Genomic DNA, 22958 nt, shown 5'->3' on the forward strand with positions numbered 1-22958 from the left:
GGCTCAGCGGCCATGGCTCACGGGCCCAGCCGCTCCGCAGCATGTGAGATCTTCCCGGACCGGGGCACGAACCCGTGTCCCCTGCATCGGCAGGCGGACTCTCAACCACTGCGCCACCAGGGAAGCCCTTACTCTACTTTAAAATCATTAATACTGGCGTTTACTGAAGACAGCTGCCATTTTATACAATTCTATTTACAATCTAAATCAAGTTAAAAGCCCTTCTAAAGACAAACAAATTATGTAAGAGACTTACGGCAGGTTACTGTGCACTACAGCTGTATAAACTAAACACTGGTGAGTGGTAATGTGAGCTGTGAGCTGGAAGGGGAAGCAGGCACTGCCACGTGTGTGTGCACATGCGTGCACATGTTTATCTATACATCTATACAGATCTCTCCCCAGGACCTAGAACAGTGCCTGGCACACAGCAGACACTCAGTGCATATCTGCAGGAGGAGTGAACTAACGCAAGAACGACCCTGACTTCTGTAGCAGGATGAAGGCTCAGACAATGAGGCCTTTTCTCTTCTCTTTCTGTTTAGCTATAAGAAAAGCAAACCAGCCAAAAAAGGGAATTTTTCAAGAGGTAAAGGACACAGACTGAAGGAAGCTGCACAGTGTAACTTCCGGTGCAGGGAAAGGCCTGGGTCTTCCCAACATAAAACGAAAATTTCCTGCAACAGCATTTTAAAAAGTCACGGTTCAGTGAAGTCATACATGCCAGCAGCTGTATCAAGATGTTCAGCTTTCTTTAAACCCTACTTTATGTTATACCTTCTGTTGACAGGACTGCTGCTGCACTTGGGTTTTTCATGCTTCACAAAGCTTTAATGGTTTTATTTTCCCATAAAAAAATAGTACGCGTGGAAGGATTATCAACAAACAATGGAAACTCCTGGGGGCAAGCACTTTATTAGACCTGAGGGACAGGAAGAGGTGGAGATGGGGTCCCAGCAGCACTGCCCATGTGCGCAGAACCATAAACGGAGCTACAACGAGCAAGGGGAAGGAAGACCCTGCAAGTGAGTGTGAAACCATGACCCAGAAGGGCTTGACTGAGGGAACAAGGCAGAAGTGGGACCTACAAAGTGAACAGGCGTGAAGCGGGGCTGGGGGCCGCAGGGAGAAGGGCCCTGAGCAGAGGCACGGAAGAGGGGGCCTGGGGGCTCAGTCAGGCAAGGACGGGGTGCCCACCCTCAGATCCTGCAGGAGGCCACTGGTGAGTTTTGACCAAGGAAGTCACCTGGGCCAAGTTGTGTTCTGAAAAGATTCCTTTGGCTGCAGTGTAGACACGCCATAGGAGGGGGCCAGGAGTGACACACACACACCACCAGTGACCTCAGCCAGAGGAGAGTGGGCAGCCGGGGCATGACTGGGGCTGGACTGCGGGGGAAGAGGCAGGGCGGTCAGGGGGCCGAGGTGGGGAGCAAGGTCAGGTCGGGAGGCGCAGGCCCTGAGCGGGGAGTGGAGGGGCGTCCATGGCCATGGTCCCGGCTCTCGGTAAGGTTTACAAGCCCTGCCTGGAGACAGTGAGGAGGAAATGCCAATACTGGGTCTAAGAACCAAACCCAACAGACCCCTTTCATCTGTAAGTAGTTTACTTTGAGGCCAGTGTCTCCCAAAATGCAAACCCATCTAGCAAAAGGGCAAAACAAAGGGACAAATTTAAGGAGGCTTGATTCTTTCCTGCTCAGGTTTACAATAAAACAAAAGACGCAACGAAAAAGAGCACAGAAAGACAACTGAAAACAGTTTATCAAAAATTACATATTCACGACTTCCCTGGTGGCGCAGAGGTTAAGAATCCGCCTGCCAACGCAAGAGACACGGGTTCCAGCCCTGGTCTGGGAAGATCCCACATGCCTCAGAGCAACTAAGCTCGTGCACCACAACTACTGAGCCTGCTCTCTAGAGCCTGTGAGCCACAACTACTGAGCCCGTGTGCCACAACTACTGAAGCCCGTGCGCCTAGAGCCCGTGCTCCGCAACAAGAGAAGCCACCGCAATAAGAAGCCCGCGCACCACAACGAAGAGTAGCCCCTGCTCACCCCAACTAGAGAAAGCCCGCGGGCAGCAATGAAGACCCAACGCAGCCAAAAATAAATAAATAAATTTATTTTTTTTAAAAAAAAAGACAAAAAAAAATTACATATTCAAGGGAATTCCCTGACGGTCCAGTGATTGGAACTCCACACTCGCACTGCCTGGGGCCTGGGTTTGATCCCTGGTCGGGGAATTAAGATCCCACAATGGCACGGCCAAAAAGGAAAAAAAACAATTACGTATTCAGAAAACCCACATGTGCTACATAGTTCTATAAAATGTTGGGGGAAATGAAGGTTACATGGGACTCCTGGATTACTTTTTGCAACTTGCTATGAGTCTACAATTATTTCAAAATAAAAAGTACAAAAAAACCTCCCCAAACTATGTATTCAAGGCCCACTGTACATAGAGTAGTGAATACAAAGAATGTTTACCAAAAATGTAAGGAAACATTTAAGTAGAAGGTAAATACTGTCCTAATAGAACAGTTCAGAGGAAAGAATTATTAACCCATCAAATCACAAATTAAGTAATACATTTATATTATGCGTGGTGTAAACAGGAAAATGGATGTTCTTTTTTTTTTTTTAATCTAGTTGGGTTGTTAGTCAACTGGAATTAATGTACTTCAGCTCACGGAAGGGAGTTATATATTCCCTTAGAAAGTACTGCCTTCTTCAAAATTAAAAAACAATAACAAAGATAAAGTAGAACAGAATTTAAATAACACCCACACTGACCTTAAGTTCTATACAATTTTTTTTTGGCTGCACCACACGCTTGCGGGATCTTAGTTCCCTGACCAGGGATTGAACCTGGGTCCATGGCAGTGAGAGCGCCGTATCCTAGCCACTGGGCCGCCAGGAAACCCCCTATATACAATTTTTTTTTTAATATACAATATTTAGAAGCTAAACCTTAAACTTCAAGTTAGAAACAATGTTTCCTGGTCAAGATTTTCTTCTGTGAATATCACTTTACCAACCAGAGTCATGGCAACCAATACTGACACCAATAATTCAATCTTTGCTGTTATTCCAAAGGTGTGTCCACCGAGGAGCACAGATGTTTCACAGTACTGGCTCCTGAAGTCAAAGTACGGGCTCACTTCTAGTATCAATATATTGAAGAAAGACAGAATGAATACATCCAAGCCAGCAGGCAATGGGCAACCACATAGAAAAGAAAGCGCTTTAAACACCTGAACCTCCAACAGTATTTTTTCATTATGTTAAATGAAAATTTAACGAAGTCCAAGGCAGTAGAAATGATAATGACTCTTTCACCATATAATCAGCTGTGTGTTTTACCAGCTTCTACTACGATCTTCATGATTTCCAAAGTAGGAAACACCCCTTCTATGATCACTAAGTCTCCTATCCCAGCCATGATGGGAAGCTGTCTGCTCCCCTGCAGATCTGGGTGCTGCCGTGTTCATCAAAGAGTGAAGAGCATATAGAGGATGCTACAGGTCAAGAATAACCTTCAGATTAACCAATCACAGCGAAGAACCAATCACTGAATTCTCTAAGCCACGTTTTCCTCACTTGTAAAACGTCCATGTTACAGTTTCAGAGAATTAGATAACAATTGAACAAGATAATGTATTTTAAAAGTGTATTATGTCAGGTTTAACGGAGCAGATGCTGACTAACTGGTAGCCAGTATTCTCACGATTACAGCTGCTCTATATGACACAATAACCATTGACTTTGACCACTTTATTTACATTTTACTGTTCTACCTACCTATTCTCTAAATATGGTCTGTTTCAGATTTATAAATTCTTAGGAGACAGGAATTTAGCTAAACAGTTCTCTCTGTAGCACCTAACAAATTCTTAATAAGAAAATGTACTTTGCTTCCTGTTTATATTTCTTTTCATTTATAAAACAGTCAAGTATGCTTAACGAAATACACGTCTCCTCAAATTACCCAGCTTTAGCAAAGCACTTAATAAGAAAATGTACTTTGCTTCCTGTTTATATTTCTTTTCATTTATAAAACAGTCAAGTATGCTTAACGAAATACACGTCTCCTCAAATTACCCAGCTTTAGCAAAGGACACTTTCTCCACTGTGACCACCTTAAGGCTTTTAGAAGAACAATGAAATCTCGTTTCGCTGTGTTACTAGTATATCTTCCCTATTTCAACATCTGCCACAGAACTTGGTCCTTAACTCACGTTTTGAAAACATTTTCTCTCACTTTAAGCAGAACTAGCTATCAAACAGTGAGTCAGTCCCTCATCTGCAGGGTCCGGTTCATATTTAGAGAAGATTGGTGCTAATGAGGAAATGTTCCTTCTGATGATATTTTAATCAAATATATCTCATGCTACGGATCTTGCAGTTCAGACTCTGTCTCTGAGGAGCGTTCCTCTATAATCTCCGTCTTTGTTCCTCTATAATCTCCGTCTTTGTTCCTCTATAATCTCCGTCTTTGTTCCTGCTGGTAGTGTGTCTTCTTTTCTCTGGCTTACTGCATGGTTTTCTCTTTAGCTTTCGTCCCCAGCAGTTTGACTACCATGTGTCTAGGTGTATACTGTTTTCAGTTATACTGCATGGGCTTCTCTAAGCGTCTTGGATTGCTGGCTTGATTTTCATCATTTTTGGCAAATTCTCAACCATTATCCCTTCGCCTATTTCTCATGCCTTATTTCTCTCTTCTCATTTGTGGAACTCCAACTACATGTATGTTACACCGTCTGATATTGTCCCAAAGTTCCTTGCATGCTCTATGTTGCCTCCCCTTCCCCTAACATTCCCCCTGCCCTTGTATTTCTGTTAGGACAATTTCTATTGACGTATCTTTAGGTTCACGCTTTCCTCAGCTGTGTCAAGTGTATGGATGATCCCCTCAAAGGAATTCCTCAAATATGATACCATGGCTTTATTTCCTGCATTTCCACCTGTTTCTCATAGTTTCCATCTCTCTCCTCCATCTGTTCATACATATTGTCCACCTTATCCATGATATCCTTTAACACAGTTATTTAAATCCCCATCCAAGAGTTACTTTAAAATTATCTCAGTTACTAGTTATTTTCAAGTCCCTGAGTCTGACTCTAATGGTTTCTTTGTCTTTGAGTGGGAGCGAGGGTTGTGTGCTGCTGAGTGATAATTCACTCAGCAAACATTTACTGATTGCCCATTATGGTGATATATCAGTGAACAAAACATGAAAATTCCAGTTCTCAAGGGGTTTACATTCTAGGAGACTTTGTTAACTTAAAAATTACTACTGATGGAAAAAAGGACATCTTTCTTTATTTCAGTTCCTACAGGCTCAGGAATAAAAGGACAGAGATTTAACGCATCACCTCCTTTAGGCCACCCAAAAGGATCAAACTGTACTAATTACAATGCTGCTTACACATGCGATCTTTACTCATTTTAAGTTCATTTGCGAGTTTTCCGCGCCACACATTTAGAAGATAGCAGGTAGTCAACAGTGTGTGAAGGTGAGCTATGCCTGTCACTGACATTCACACGCTTCCAGAGGGAATGAAGTGGTAACATGCACAAACACGTTATCCCAACGTACGCTGGCAACACAATACCCACCCTTCACGCAATGAGTTCTCGGCACAAGGTGCCATTCTAGGCAACACGGAAGAAGAAAGACAAAACACCATCTCCTGCCCTCAGAAGACTTACAGTTCTGAACCTGCTGTACACGGTGAAGTTTGCTATGTATGTGGTAGCTGTGTGACTTCAGTTTTACAGATTTATTTTCAACTTATTTTCTGTACCCCTCAAAATTCAACACTGCACACTACCACTTGATGATAAAAGTAATAACCCTTTGCAAAATCTGTTTTATTACTACTCCAACAAGTTCCCCCCAAAACTGGATTAGCAGTGACGATAAAATTTTCAGTGACTATTGATACTAAGTACAGGTATTTCATATGTGATTAGAATACAATGAATAGATGAGGAAGTTAGAGACAGGGGAAGTGGAGGTGAAAATACAATGAGGTCAGAATTGGGGTTAGGCACATAAAACTTAAAGTTTCATTCAACTTTCACAGCTGGGCCACGGACAGAGCGGAACTCAGTGATGTCCCTCATTCAAACTGCTCTGACTACAGGACTAGATCCTTCCACTGGAATTCCACACTCCAGAAGGTCTGAGGACTGAAAGTTTTCACCAATTTGACACAAACACATTTGACGGCAGTGCCTGCCTTGCGCAAACGTGGACCTCTTTGCTCCAAACAGCCTGTGGCTGGGGCCTGAGCCCCATACACTGCCAGCCCCTGACAACCAGGCCACGCCAACAATGTTCACGGCCAGCCCCAAGCCCCACAGTCTTCTCTTCCAAGGCTCCTTTTCCACAGTAAAGACAGACAGATTTCCACTGTGCTCTGTTTCGAGGGTCTCCTGCTATCAGTGCTGTTCTCACTGAGCCACTTCATTTCAATACAAAAGTACTTAGAGTTATACACTCAACCACGCTCAGCAATTCGCAACCCTTACAAACTCAGTGCAGAGCTGTTCAGAAACAATTTTCTGAAACAGTCTAAACCCCTTTTTCAATGGGGTTGGAGAGCATTACTGCAAATTTACTTCAAAATAACACTGACTGAATGAACTTCGTACTTCAGATAATTTACACCCTTGCCTGAGTTTCTTTTATTCAAACACCTGCAGGAGGATTGGTTCAAGATGGCGGAGAAGAAGGATGTGCTCTCACTCCCTTGTGCAAGAGCACCGGAATCACAACTCACTGCTGAACAATCATCAATAGGAGGACACTGGAACTCACCAGAAAAGACACCCCACATCCACAGACAAAGGAGAAGCCACAGCGAGACGGCAGGAGGGGCGCAATCACAGTAAAACCAAATCCCGTAACGGCTGGTGGGGGACTCACAGGCTGGAGAACACATGCCACAGGAGGCCACACACTGGAGGGAAGGCTCTGAGCCCCACGTCAGGCTTCCCAACCTGGGGGTCCAGCAACGGGAGGAGGAATTCCTAGAGAATCAGACTTTGAAGGCTAGTGGGATTTGACTGCAGAACTTCGACAGGACTGGGGGAAACAGAGGTTCCACTCTTGGAGGGCACACACAAAGCAGTGTGCACATCGGGACCCGGGGAAGGAGCAGTGACCCCACAGGAGACTGAACCAGACCTACCTGCTAGGGTTGGAGGGTCTCCTGCAGAGGCAGGGGGCGGCTGTGCCTCACCGTAGGACAAGGACACTGGCAGCAGAAGTTCCGGGAAGTACTCCTTGGCGTGAGCCCTCCCAGAGTCCGCCATTGGCCCCACCAAAGAGCCCGGGTAGGCTCCAGTGCTGGGTCGCCTCAGGCCAAACACCAACAGGGAGGGAACTCAGCCCCACCCATCAGCAGACAAGCTAGTTGAAGTTTTACTGAGCCCTGCCCACCTGAGCGACACCCAGCTCTACCCACCACCAGTCCTTCCCATCAGGAAACTTGCACAAGCCTCTCAGATAGCTCATCCACCAGAGGGCTGACAGCAGAAGCAAGAACTACAGTCCTGCAGCCTATGGAACAAAAACCACATTCAAAAAAGACAGACAAGATGAAAAGGCAGAGGGCTATGTACCAGATGAAGGAACAAGATAAAACCCCAGAAACACAGCTAAATGAAGTGGAGACAGGAAACCTTCCAGAAGAAGAATTCAGAATAATGATAGTGAAGACGACCCAAGACCTCGGAAAAAGAATGGAGGCAAAGATCGAGAAGATGCAAGAAATGTTTAACAAAGACCTAGAAGGATTAAAGAACAAACAGACAGAGATGAACAATCCAATAACTGAAATGAAAACTACACTAGAAGGAATCAACAGGAGAGTAACTGAGGCAGAAGAACGGGTAAGTGACCCAGAAGACAGAATGCTGGAGTTCACTGCTGTGGAACAGAATAAAGAAAAAAGAATGAAAAGAAAGGAAGACAGCCTAAGAGACCTCTGGGACACATTACACGCAACAACATTCACATTATAGGGGTCCCAGAAGGAGAAGAGAGAGAGAAAGGACCTGAGAAAATATCTGAAGAGATTACAATCGAAAACTTCCCTAACATGGGAAAGGAAATAGCCACCCAAGTCCAGGAAGCACAGAGAGTCCCATACAGGATAAACCCAAGGAGAAACACGCCAAGACACATAGTGATCAAACTGGCAAAAATTAAAGACAAAGAAAAATTATTGAAAGGAACAAGGGAAAAATGACAAATAACATACAAGGGAACTCCCATAAGTTAACAGCTGATTTCTCAGCAGAAACTCTACAAGCCAGAAGGGAGGGGCACGACACACTTAAAGTGATGAAAGGGAAGAACCTACAACAGAGATTACTCTACCCAGCAAGGATCTCATTCAGATTCGATGGAGAAATCAAAAGCTTTACAGACAAGCAAAAGCTAAGAGAATTCAGCACCCCCAAACCAGCTCTACAGCAAATGCTAAAGGAACTTCTAAGTGGGAAACACAAGAGAAGAAAAGGACCAACAAAAACAAACCCAAAACAATTAAGAATATGGTCATAGGAACATACATATCGATAATTACCTTATATGTGAATGGATTAAATGCTCCAACCAAAAGACATACACTGGCTGAATGGATACAAAAACAAGACCCATATATATGTTGTCTACAAGATACCCACTTCAGACCTAGGGACACATACAGACTGAAAGCGAGGGGATGGAAAAAGATATTTCGTGCAAATGGAAATTAAAAGAAAGCTGGAGTAGCAATACTCATATCAGACAAAATAGACTTTAAAATAAAGAATGTTACAAGAGACAAGGAAGGACACTACATAATGATCAAGGGATCAATCCAAGAAGAAGATGTAACAATTATAAATACATATGCACCCAACATAGGAGCACCTCAATACATAAGGCAACTGCTAACAGCTATAAAAGAGGAAATTGACAGTAACACAATAATAGTGGGCGACTTTAACACCCCACTTACACCAATGGACAGATCATCCAAACAGAAAATTAATAAGGAAACACAAGCTTTAAATGACACAATGGACCAGACAGATTTAATTGATATTTATAGGACATTCCATCCAAAAACAGCAGATTACACTTTCTTCTCAAGTGCGCATGGAACATTCTCCAGGAAAGATCACATCTTGGATCACAAATCAAGCCTCAGTAAATTTAAGAAAACTGAAATTATATCAAGCATCTTTTCTGACCACAACACTATGAGATTAGAAATCAATTACAGGGAAAAAAACATTAAAAACACAAACACATGGAGGCTAAACAATACATTACTAAATAACCAAGAGATCACTGAAAAAATGAAAGAGGAAATCAAAAAATACCTAGAGAAAATGACAATGAAAACACGACAATCCAAAACCTATGGGATGCAGCAAAAGCAGTTCTAAGAGGGAAGTTTACAGCAATACAATTGTACCTCAAGAAACAGAAAAATCTCAAATAAACAACCTAACCCTACACCTAAAGGAACCAGAGAAAGAAGAACAAACAAAACCCAAAGTTAGTAGAAGGAAAGAAATCATAAAGATCAGAGCAGAAATAAATGAAATAAAAACGAAGAAAACAATAGCAAAGATCAATAAAACTAAAAGCTGGTTGTTTGAGAAGATAAACAAAATTGATAAACCATTAGCCAGGCTCATCAAGAAAAACAGGGAGAGGACTCAAATCAATAGAATTAGAAATGAAAAAGGAGAAGTTACAACAGACACTGCAGAAATACAAGGCATCCTAAGAGACTACTACAAGCAACATTGCCAATAAAATGGACAACCTGGAAGAAATGGACAAATTCTTAGAAAGGTATAAACTTCCAAGACTGAACCAGGAAGAAACAGAAAATAGGAACAGACAAATCACAAGTAATGAAATGGAAACTGTGATTAAAAATCTTCCAACAAACAAAAGTCCAGGACCAGATGGCTTTACAGGTGAATTCTAGCAAACATTTAGAGAAGAGCTAACACCCATCCTTCTCAAACTCTTCCAAAAAATTGCAGAGGAAGGAACACTCCCAAAACCAGATACCAAAACCAGAGAAAGATACTACAAAAAAAGAAAATAACAGACCAAGATCGCTCATGAATATAGATGCAAAAATCCTCAACAAAATACTAACAGGATCCAACAACACATTAAAAGGATCATACACCATGATCAAGTGGGATTTATCCCAGGGATGCAAGGATTCTTCAATATACGCAAATCAATCAATGTGATACACTGTATTAACAAATTGAATAAAAACCATATGATCATCTCAATAGATGCAGAAAAAGCTTTTGACAAAATTCAACACCCATTTATGATAAAAACTCTCCTGAAAATGTGCACAGAGGGAACCTACCTCAACATAATAAAGGCCATATACGACAAAGCCACAGCAAACATCATTCTCAATGGTGAAAAACTGAAAGCATTTCGTCTAAGATCAGGAACAAGACAAGGATGTCGGCCACTCTCGCCACTATTATTCAACAAAGTTTTGGAAGTCCTAGCCACAGCAATCAGAGAAGAAAAAGAAATAATAGGAATACAAAAGAAGAAGTAAAACTTGGAAAAGAAGTAAAACTGTCACTGTTTGCAGATGACATGATACTATACATAGAGAATCCTAAAGATGCCACCAGAAAACCACTTAGAGCTAATCAATGAATTTGGTAAAGTTGCAGGATACAAAATTAAGGCACAGAAATCTCTTGCATTCCTATACACTAATGATGAAAAATCTGAAAGAGAAATTAAGGAAACACTCCCATTTACCACAGCAGCAAAAAGAATAAAACACCTAGGAATAAACCTACCTAGGGAGACAAAAGATCTGTATGCAGAAAAGTATAAGACACTGATGAAAGAAATTAAAGATGACACAAACAGATGGAGAGATATACCATGTTCTTGGACTGGAAGAATCTCAATACTGTGAAAATGACTATAGTACCCAAAGCAATCTACAGATTCAATGCAATCACTATCAAATTACCAATGACATTTTTTTACAGAACTAGAACAAAAAGTCTTAAAATTTGTAAGGAGACACAAAAGACCCCGAATAGCCAAAACGGTCTTGAGGGAAAAAAACGGAGCTGGAGGAATCAGACTCCCTGACTTCAGACTATACTACAAAGCTACAGTAATCAACTGGCACAAAAACAGAAATATAGATCAATGGAACAGGATAGAAAGCCCAGAGATAAACCCACACACCTATGGTCAACTAATCTATGACAAAGGAGGCAAGGATATACAGTGGAGAAAAGACAGTCTCTTCAATAAGTGGTGCTGGGAAAACTGGACAGCTACATGTGAAAGAATGAAATTAGAACACTCCCTAACACCATACACAAAAATAAACTGAAAATGGATTAGAGACCTAAATGTAAGACTGGACACTATAAAACTCTAAGAGGAAAACATAAGCAGAACACTCCTTGACATAAATCACAGCAAGATCTTTTTTGATCCACCTCCTAGAGGAATGGAAATAAAAACAAAAATAAACAAATGGGACCTAATGAAACTTCAAAGCTTTTGCAAAGCAAAGGAAACTACAAACAAGATGAAATGACAACCCTCAGAATGGGAGAAAATATTTGCAAACAAATCAACGGACAAAGGATTCATCTCCAAAATATATAAACAGCTCATGCAGCTCAATATTAAAAAAACAAACAACCCAATCCAAAAATGGACAGAAGACCTAAACAGACATTTCTCCAAAGAAGACATACAGGTGGCCAAGAAGCACATGAAAAGCTGCTCAACATCACTAATTGTTAGAGAAATACAAATCAAAACTACAATGAGGTATCACCTCACACCAGTTAGAATGGGCATCATCAGAAAATCTACAAACAACAAATGCTGGAGAGGGTGTGGAGAAAAGGGAACCCTCTTGCACTATTGGTGGGACTGTAAATTGATACAGCCACCATGGAGAACAGTATGGAGGTTCCTTAAAAAACTAAAAATAGAACTACCACATGACCCAGCAATCCCACTACTGGGCATATACCCAGAGAAAACCGTAATTCAAAAAGACACATGCACCCCAATGTTCACTGCAGCACTATTTACAATAGCCAGGACATGGAAGCAACCTAAATGCCCGTCAACAGATGAATGGATAAAGAAGATGTGGTACATATATACAATGGAATATTACTCAGCCATAAAACAGAACGAAACTGAGTCATTTGTAGAGAGTGGATGGACCTAGAGACTGTCCTACAGAGTGAAGTAAGGCAGAAGAGAAAAACAAATATCGTATATTAACGCATATATGTGGAACCTACAAAAATGGCACAGATGAACCGGTTTGCAGGGCAGAAATTGAGACACAGATGTAGAGAACAAACGTATGGACACCAAGGGGGGAAAGTGGCGGGGGGTGGTGATGGTGTGATGAATTGGGAGACTGGGATTGACATATATATACTAATATGTATAAAATGGATAACTAATAAGAACCAGCTGTTTAAAAAGAAAAGAAAAGAAAATTCAAAACAAAAAAAAACCACACCTGCAGTTTTTGTCTCTGTAGCGGCCCACAAGGTATGAACAGCCCAGGGCTGAAGCCGGCCCTGCCGCTCTCTGGGAGGGACAGAGGAAGCCCAGCAGGCCAGGGAGCAGGGAGGCCCACTGCACTCCCTTTATGAAGCACCCACTGTGTGCACAGCACCCTACCCTGCAGTCAGGTACACTACAACGGACCGCTGATCCTTCTGCCAGGACCCAGGAAAGGGATGTACGTCAAAATTAATCACATGGAGAAATGCCCTACATGCCACGAAAGAGGTACAGGTGAAGCTACGCAGGAATTCAGATGACAGCAATTACTTAAATGACTGAAAGGCAATTACCTTCACAATTAATTATGCCTATTGTATTACTGTAGAGGAGGTTATTTCTATTTCAAAGATGCATTTTAGCTATAAAATGTAGAAAGACATTGTAGGTTTCCCCCCAGTGAGAAACAGAAAAACGGCAGAATTATTATTTCTACAATTAGAACATAATATGCCAACAGTTAACTATGGTGACCTAATTTGTTCTAATTTATTTTAATAATTCAATATGAATTTTTCCACAATTATCTTTGTTCCTTATTTAAAAACAAAAGTGCTGTGTTGAGTTCTGAAGAATTGCGATCTGGCTTTGTGTGACTATGGCAATGACAGTGACAGTGCAGCCTGTCAGCAGTAAATGCCAAGGCTCAGCGGCAACACCAAAGACCCCAAGGATCTGCTGGGTGTTGAGTTCCTATTTCTAGCATTTAGTTAATGTCTTCCTCCAAACCCACTGATGCATCCATGTCTCAAATGTAAATTTCTGGAGCCCCAACCAGACTCTGAGGCGCAGTCAGCTGTCACGGTGTGATCTGGAAGCTTCTTGGAAATACATCGTCTCGGGCCGCTCCATGCCCACCGAGTTAGAATCTGCATTTCAACCAGATCCCAGATGATTTCATGCATATTAAAGTTTGAGATGCCCTGACTCAGAAAAACATAATCGTCACAATGATTTGAAAAACAAAGGCGAGCAAAATGAAATCGTCCTCGTCTTCTGAGCGAAGGAACTGGCCACAGGAAGGCAGCACAGAGGTGGCTGCCGAAGCTGCGGGCTGGCATTTTCGGAGGCTGCTCATTTGCTTTCTGACAGCAGGCGAGGCTCTGGGCATCCTGCTTTCTCATTTGTAAGACAAGAATTTTTTAAAAAAAAAAAAGCTGCAAAAGATTACTATGACAATTTGGTGAGGTAATAGCTATTCAATCAACTTGTGCAAAGTATTGACTGATTGGAAGAAACTGAAGTCCCTGCGGGTAGCTCAGGTGTCTTTCTAAAGACTGCCAAAGGGCAACCATGTGTACAGGTTGGGCCTGGAGGCTTCAGGTCAGGGTACTGTCACGTGAGACGGAGAATGGCCCCGTCTTCCTTCCTCACAGTGTTCAGGCCTGGAGGCCAGATCACACAGCTGCCCCTGTGCAGCGAACTTTCCCCAGAACTTCCTGACTGTGCCCCGCCTCACAGGGAAGGGCGCGGTTCACTGTATTCTCGGGGTAAACACAGCTGCACTGTCTGCTGACCACACATGGGAACAGAAATATTAAAATACTAACAGATTTCCTATTATATTCAGAAAGCACATTTTTGGTAAGGCTTCTGAAATGCTGTCAAAAGTGCAAATGTGTTAGCAAACTTGGCGTTACTTGAATTCTCTGAATGTTTCCCTGTGTGCTTAACTTGTACACACGAAACCTCACAATCTGTCAGAAATCTTCGCTCACTTGACAACTCACCAGTCTGCATTAAATAGTGTCACGTTAAAAGTTTTGGCATCAGGCTTCCCTGGTAGTGCAGTGGTTAAGAGTCCACCTGCCAATGCAGGGGACACGGGTTCGAGCCCTGGTCCGGGAAGATCCCACATGCCGCGGAGCAACTAAGGTCGTGCGCCACAACTACCGAGGCTGCGCTCTAGAGCCCGCGAGCCACAACTACTGAGCTCGCGTGCCTAGAGCCCGTGCTCCGCAACAAGAGAAGCCACCGCAATGAGAAGCCCACACACCGCAACAAAGAGTAGCCCCCTCTAGCCGCAACTAGGGAAAAGCCTGGGTGCAGCAACAAAGACCCAGTGCAGATAAAAATTAAAAGACTAAATAAATAAATGAAAAAACACCATTCACTAAAAAAAGAAAAGTTTTGGCATCAAATTCTTACAGAGCCAAGGCACTGCAATAAAATATCTGGCTTATTTATGAGCATTTAGAAAATGTATTACGGTAGAGGCTGCACAAATATTCAAAATTAAGACATCCTCTGGTACAAATCCTTGTTTTCCTACCACCGAAATCCCCTGGGAACACGCTGGATCTAAAGACACAAACTTGTTGAGACACGGTCCCCTCAAACAAGAAAAGGCTTCAGAGGCAGCAGGCCAAGCGCCAAAGCCGTCCAGCCCACGAGTCAGCAGCTTCGATTCGCAGCTCGATCCCAGCACCCTGAGCCCTCGACCTCGGCCCATGTCTACGGTGGGGAAACCACTGGATTTGGCGTGTCTCGAGCTGCCCGCTTTGCTGTTAGTCAGTAATCGGATGGCACCTCATCAATACGATGAAAATGCTGCCAGGCCCAAAGAGGCCAAGTCTCAGCTCTGAACCCAGAGCAAACAGCGTCACTTCCTTCTTACCTGGCTTTTAGTGGTTTAGTGTTTTCTTACGAACTAAGATGGCATGAAAGAACCTTTGGAAATGCTTGCATAGTATCACAGACTCACCTGACGGGCGGTACAGAGAAAACCGTACAGGGCTCAACGTGAAACACTGTAATGCGTAACAGAGTCTAACTTCTATTTTTTTGCTAAAAAAACTGCAGTCCTACCTTGTTTACAGTTGGCATATATTATTAAATTTGACTGACTAGAATTTTTGATGTGAGTATGGAGCTATTAGTTTTTAGTTTCTAACTTTTAAATTTTTATTTTGTATAAAAGAGCAGAGAAGTCTCAGAAAGTTCCGTGACTGATCTAGGCCACCTGCACCGGCAGTGGGGCTGGGGTCAGACCTGTCTTTGCTCTCCGGTTCAATGGTCTTGTCTAGACATAACTGAGAAGCATTAAAGCCGAAAATAAGAAACGTTTCAAAACAACTTAAACTTGCCAAAAGGAATCTAGTTCTAGTTGCACTATAATTTTTACCTTCAATCCTTATTCATATCTCCTGGGAGGATGACAGGAGAAGATTTATTACAAGGCTGTACGTCTCCTTGGAAATACATCTTAAGCAATTTTAGCCTTGGGCGAACTCTCACAAATGAAGGCAACAAGCTAAATCTTATAATGACGCAACACACAACAGTTCTAAAATGAAAGCACTAGAACTGTGCTAAAAATAACACTTACTATGGAAATGGGCCTGTTTTTTTTGTGAGACGTATAAGAAGTGTAAGCCATTTCCTACGATATTAAGGGATTTTTAACTAGGAAAAACTGGAAAAAGAAAACACCCACAATGTTATAATACTGATTTGAGTACTACTGTGTGATCCCTGAAAAATTACTTAACCTGTCTGAGCTTCAGTTTCTACAAAGTGTGGATAACTATGTACCTACTTCATACACTGCTGGACAGATTAAATAAGAAAAAAACATATGAAATAATAAATGTTAATTTCTATTATTTATTGCTTGATAAGTATTTTGTGAGAAAGATAACTAGAACAACAAACATTTCAGTGTAGTGGCTAATGGACAAAATTATGCAAAAAATTTAGGTTCTCTTGAAAGTCAATTGACTATATCTCTGGTGATTAGTAACGCAGCTGGGGGTTACAAAATGACCAGAAAAAAAAAGAATAAACTTGAAGACAAGAAGCATTATGAAGATTAAAAGGCTAACACCCGAGGAAGAAAGGGATAGCTCAACTCTATACTTTTATGCACCTAACAAAATATTCTCAAAACAGAGCAAAAAGCAATGAAAGCACTTACAGGGCACTGAAACCACCCTGTATGACACCATAATGATGGATACATGTCGTTCTACATTTGCCCAAACCCACAGAACGTACAGTCCCACAAGTGAACCCCATGTGAACTGTGGACATGTCAGTGGAGATGCACCAGCTGTTCCAGATGCAGCCTCCGGTGGGGACGCTGATGGCAGGGGAGGCTGTGCACGAGTCGGGGCAGGGGCTTTACAGGAAATCTCTACCCTTGCCCCTCGATTTTGCTGCCAACCTAAAACTGCTTTAAATAAATAAAGTCTTAATAATTTTTAAAAAGAGACAAAACTAAGGGGAAAAAATGATACATCCAGCATCCTGGTGGAAGCCTTCCATCTCTCAATTTAAAATGAGTCATATATCAAAGATTTCAACAACACAATTAAAAGGCTAACTTAACAGAAGGGTTTGAAACCCCAAGCCCAACAATTAGAAAATATACAATGTACGCAAGCACAAACAGAACATTTCCAAAAACTGATGACACACTAGGCCATAAAATAAATATCAACAAAATGCAAAATCAATACCAGTCGGACTAAGTAATTAGATATCAACAACAAAAAGATACACAACTCCTCTACAAAGGTTTAGAAATTGTAAACTACACTTCAAAACAACTCATTAGTCAAAGAGGAAATTACAATGGAAATGAGCAACCTTAGAAACATTTTGTATTAAAATCATGGCATGCAGCTAAAGCACTGCATCACACAGTTTAAAATTTATAGCATTAAAATGTAAATGCACATGTTAGATAAAACTGAAACTCAATTAGCTAAGTGTCCACCTTAAGAAACTGGGGGAAAAAATGAAGAAGGGAGAGAATAATCATAAAGACAGAAACTAATGAACTAAAACAAACAAAACAGGGAGGATAAACAAAGTCTGCGTTAGTTCTTTGTAAATACTACTGATACTTATCTTCTGCCAAGATTAATAGAGAAAAAAAAATGAGAGAAGAATATTAGGGATGAAAAGGACATAAGCATGGATGTGGCAGGACTTGAAGCACGAAAGAATGCTATAAATAACTTCATGCCAATAAACTTGAAAACTTGGGTTAAATGGCTAAATTTCTCGAAAATTACAAGTTAGCAAAGCTTACTTAAGAAGAAAAGAAGGCCAAAGACTCCTGTGACTATTAAGGAAATCAGTCATTTAAAAAATCTTCCCACAGAGAAAATGATAGACCCTGAATGGTTTCATGGCTGAATTCTGACAAAGTTTCAAGAAACCGATTATTACAATTTCATAAAAGTGCTTGTAAGGAAAAGAAGGAGCTCTCAGCAACTCATTTTATGAAATGGGATATACTTAATACCAACACCAACAAGAGTGAGAGGACCAAGAAAATCACGAGCACATCTCTCTCATAAACACAGATACAAGACGTCCTCCACACACAAAATATTAGCAAACTGAAGCCAGCACTGTATTAAAAAAATAACATTAAGTTAGGACCAAAGTCATTCAACCCTGGCACGCAAAGGTTGCTTAACATTAACATCAACATTCACGACATTACCAGATAAACAGAAAAGAACCACCCAATTACCTCAAAAGATGCAGGAAAAGTCTGATAAAATGCAATAACTGTTAACGATTAAAAAGAAAAAAAAAAAACCTTAGTTAACTGGGAATAGGAAGGAATTGCCTTTTCCTGTTATCTCCACTAAACCTACGACAACACACAGCTTGCTTTATGGTAAAACATTAGAAACATTTCCTTTAAAAATCAGGATAAAGGCAAATGATGCTCATATTACAACTTCTATTCCACGCCACTCCTGTACTGGAGGGTCCCGTAACTCGAGGGGGACAAAATAAAGACATAAAAGACCTATGAATGGGAAAGGAAAAATACAGCTTATTATCTGCAGCAAGAGTAACTGTTTGGTTAAAAAACTTTAAAAATTCCATAGACAAGTTATTAGAATGAATAAGAAAGTTTAGCAAAGTTGCTAAAAATAAGATATATCCAATAAAGGATAAATTGCACATTTAAACACCAGCAACAAGTAGAAACATAATTTTTTTAAATATACATTTATAAAGCTATCAAAAAGGTGGGGCATCCAGGACTAAATCTAACAAAAGTTAAGCAAGACTCTTTGGAAGGAGGTTTGAAAACACTTTAAAAGGCTTCTTAAAAGACCTAAGGAAGGGAGAGGTGTGTCACAATCGTGGCCTGGAAGACTCAATATTCAAATATCAGTTCTCCCTAAACTGACCTACAGATTTAATGGAACCCCAACCAAACTCTTACCATAGTTTTTTTTCAAGAAAATGGGTAAGCTGACTCTAAAACGTGTAGGAAAAAAGACAAAGGCCCAAGAGTTGACAAGAAATTTCTGAAAAACAAATAAAAAAGATGTCAAGACTTAGTACAAAGCTGTAGTGATGCAGACAGCACGGCACTGGTATCAGGTCAGACAGAACAAGGGGATGAGAGGGACCCCAGAGCAGATGAGTGCACACAGGTGGGCACTGGGCACCCGTCCCCCAGGTCACTGGACGAAGAGTGCGTGGCGCTCAGACAACGGGTCATCTACCAGGAAGAAGGGAAACTGCATTTTCCCTTCACACCACACACAAAGAGGAGTGCCAACCTGATTAAAGACCTAAAGATAAGGGAAAGACACTAAAACTTTCAGGAAAAAACAGAAGAATCTCTTTATGACTTCTAGGGAAACAAAGGTTTTTAAAGATAGGATATTTAAAGCATTAACTAGGACGAAAAGACTGCTGGATTCAACAAAATTAAGATGAAGTTCAATCCATCAAAAGATACCATAAAGAAAGTGAAAAGACAAGCTGTAAACTGAGAGCAGACATACAGCTGACAAAGGATTATTATTCCAACATGTCAAGAAACCTGAGAAATCAATAGAGAAAGGCGAACGTCACACAGGAAAATGAGAAGAGAAACAGGCGTGCGAGAGAAAACAAAGATGAACAATGAAAAGATAAAAAGAAGTTCAACCCAGACGTACTCGGGGAGTCCTGCTGGCAGTGAAGGTCCTCACGGCATTCCATTTCACAACCACAAAACTGGCAAAGTTAAAACTTCTGACAGCATGAGGATGAGGTGCGAGGGGAACCACGGCCGAAAAGGGTCATAAGTATGAACGTTCTGGACGGCAGCCTGGAGAGGGAAGTGGGTCGGAGGAAGACAAACTCCGCGTGATCTCATTTATGTGTGGAATCTTAAGAAAAAAAAAAAGAAACTGAACAGATTGGTGGTTGCCAGAGGTGGCGGGTAAAATGTACCAACGTCCAGTTATAAGGTGGAAAAGTCTGGGGATGTCACGTACAGCATGGTGACCACAGTTAATACTACTATATTGTGTGTCTGCAAGCTGCTAAAAGAGTAGATCTTAAAAGTTGTCTTCACAAGAAAAAAATAGTAACTATTTGAGGTGATAGATGTTAACTAAAATTATTGTGTTCATTTCACAATATGTACACATACCAAATTTAGTTATATACCTGAAACTAATACAATATGTCAAACATATCTCAATTAAAAAAAAAACAACGTGGCATTACCTCATAAACTTGAAGACACACACACCTTACAAACCCAGCAATTCCAATCATGCACATGAATATGAGGAGAAAAGTAAAAAAAATGTTCACAGCAGATACAGATGAACTAGTAAAAACCTGGAAGAACCCATTTCAATGACAGAAGAATGAGTACATAAATTACAGAATATTATGCTGAACTGAAAGTAAATATACTGCATCTACGTGCAACACTGATGAATCTTAGGCACACCAGGATTATAAAAAGAAGCACAGAAGGTTAGAAACCGTGTAATACCATATGTTTTTAAAACTCAAATACAAAACTAAACACTACGTTGCTGAGGAATAAATAACTTATGTGTAAAATCTATTTTTAATCAAGAAACTAATAGGAATTCAAGACCGCCCTTACCTCCAGAGAGGAGCATTTGGTAGCACTTTACTTTCTGAGTTGGGTGCTGGTCTCCTAGACGTGCATTCTGCAATGTGATTCTGCAACATTCAGCATTAAACAAAAACACACTGCTTTCAGAGGCATCTCCTTTCCAATCATTTTTGAGAAGAATCTACTGAGCTGAAATCGGCTTTATTTGATTCCCATCCACTGTTCCCAGTAATACTGTTTTCTGGAATGACACGGCAGATGTATTTTCTTCCTCTTCATGGTATCCTTCAAATATTAGGACAGACTGAAGCTTCTTTTTCTGGTCTAAAACCATATTCTTACAACATTCCTAAGAGGAAGGGGTTCCCAACTTTACATGATGTGGAAGCCTCTTCTCAGGGTGCTTTCTGGATCACCGATGTCACTGTCATCCCACAAGGAACAAGAGTCCCCGTAGCCTGCAACGCCCTGGGCTTGGCAGCCCTGCTGCATGCAGTGCGCTGAGGGCAGAGGCGTGCTGGCGAGGAGGGGGGACAAGGCAGGAAGAGAGGGGGCTGGAAACTGAGGACCGAGAACAAAGGGGACGGATGAGGCAGACCCTGCGAGGGGAGACAGGGCGTATACTTCTTCCTGGGATCCAGGAAGAAATATACATGCGGTCTTCATCCCTGCTTCCTGGCACAGGGCTTCTAAACCCCTGGAACTTCCTGAGGGGAGGAGTGAGAGAAGCGTCTTTGTCACTCGTCACGCCCCTTTCAACCGCACAGGAGTTTATGCCGCGTGATGACCAGACTGCAGCTGTGACGCAAGCCGCCCCTTCCTGAGCAGCGCTGAATCCCGGGCTAGCACGATTCTAAGGACTGGCCTCAAGAGAACGGGACCAACACTGTTTCTCGTAACAGTCTGTAGCCCCCCCGCGCAGGAGTCTCGCGGGCAGGCTGTGAACAAGACAGCACCTGAGGAGAGACCACGAGGAGTGCACACGGCTGCGCACAGCAGGGGCAGCGACAACCCTGGCCTTGACGATCCATGAGATCGCTTCCCTTTTCCCTTGAAAACGCTTCCTGGTTGAGCGGAATCTTCAGAACTGGTTCCGGGACACGAGTCCACCTTCTCCCCAGGGCGCCGGCCGCTTGCATAAAGCAAACTTCCTGCTCCTGCCGGCACCTGTCTCTTAAGTATCGGCTTTCTGAGCAGGAGCAGCCGAACCGGAGTCTGGTAGCATCGGCAGCTGAGAGGTGGAAGCAACCCACGTGTCCACCGACGGACGCAAGGCTGAACAGAATGTGGTCCGTCCACACAAAGACAATCACTCAGCCTTAGAAAGAAATCCTGACACAGGCTACACCTGGATGAACCTAAAAACATTATGCTAAATGAAACAAACCAGCCACAAAGGGATAAATACTGTCTAATTCCACTTATATGAGGTCCCTAGAACAGCGCAATTCAGGGAAACAGAGCAGAGTGCTGGCTAACGGGCTGGGGGAGGGGAAATGAGGCGCTCGTGTCTAAGGGGGACAGGGCGCCAGGTGGCAGGATGAACGGCGTTCTGGGGATGGCGGTGGTGAGGGAAGCAGAGCAACGACAATGCACTTGACACCCCTGAACGGTCACTGAAACACGGTTAGGCTGGCACGCTGTACGTAATATGTATTTTACCACGACTAGAAAAGGAGCTGCGTATGAAAATGTTCAAGGGAGGACAAAGCCTGTGCTTCCAGAAGCGTGGGACCGCTGGAAGCAACTGGAAGGGTTAGGCTGAAGGCCAGAACCAACGAGCACGGAGAAGACAGACAACACCCCCGTTCCCCAGATCCCACAGGTCCTGCGACGCAGCCTAAGGTCGACCGAGGTTTGGGAGGAACTCCCCGAGACCGCTGATTCACATCAAGTGCATCACGTCTAAAAACCTGGATGTTTCCACGGGAGCTGCTACCAAGTCTGTATTTCTGCTACACTTGTGCTGCTGATTTTAAGACTGATTCACAACTAATTCTGCTTCAGCTTTGACGCTGTGCTCGCCAGGACGGTGTGAGCCTCGAAGCAGCACCTCGGCTACTCGCTTCCTGACAGCCGTACGGCACCTGCAGATCTGAGAGGCAACTTCTGATTCTGTGACCACAAGGCATCCACTGGCTCTGGGATGCTCAGGTTCAGGTAAAATACTGCTAGGTGTTAAGAAGTCGCCAATACATTCTGCCGAGGCGGACAGCTCTCCGGAATAGACCACGTGACGGGGAAAATTCCTTCCCTGATGTGCAGCAGGACGAAATGAAGCAGAAAGACGCACCTGCTGTTCCTCTTTAACGTTTTGTCTTTACAGAGAGTTAGATTTGAGGGAATTAGCTCCTGCCCTTAGGCTAGAACTGCCCTTAAAGTGAAAGCATCCAGCCAGTTGGCGTTTAATCACCGACAAGAAGAGGCGAGTCAGTCCTCTGCGAGGCTCGAGGTGCCCCGTGCCTCTGGCGCCCTCTCCGGA

The 22958-nt window shown here is 42.5% G+C and overlaps 1 protein-coding gene across 1 annotated transcript in view; it reads right to left on the minus strand.

Annotated features, from left to right (window-relative positions):
- The window catches only part of MIPEP (mitochondrial intermediate peptidase), a 133889-nt gene that overhangs the window by 60464 nt on the left and 50467 nt on the right, over positions 1 to 22958 (minus strand). The gene's annotated exons all lie outside the window — the stretch shown is intronic.

This window comes from Leucopleurus acutus, assembly GCF_964270905.1.
Source record: "Leucopleurus acutus genome assembly, chromosome: 18".
Lineage (NCBI taxonomy): Eukaryota > Metazoa > Chordata > Mammalia > Artiodactyla > Delphinidae > Leucopleurus > Leucopleurus acutus.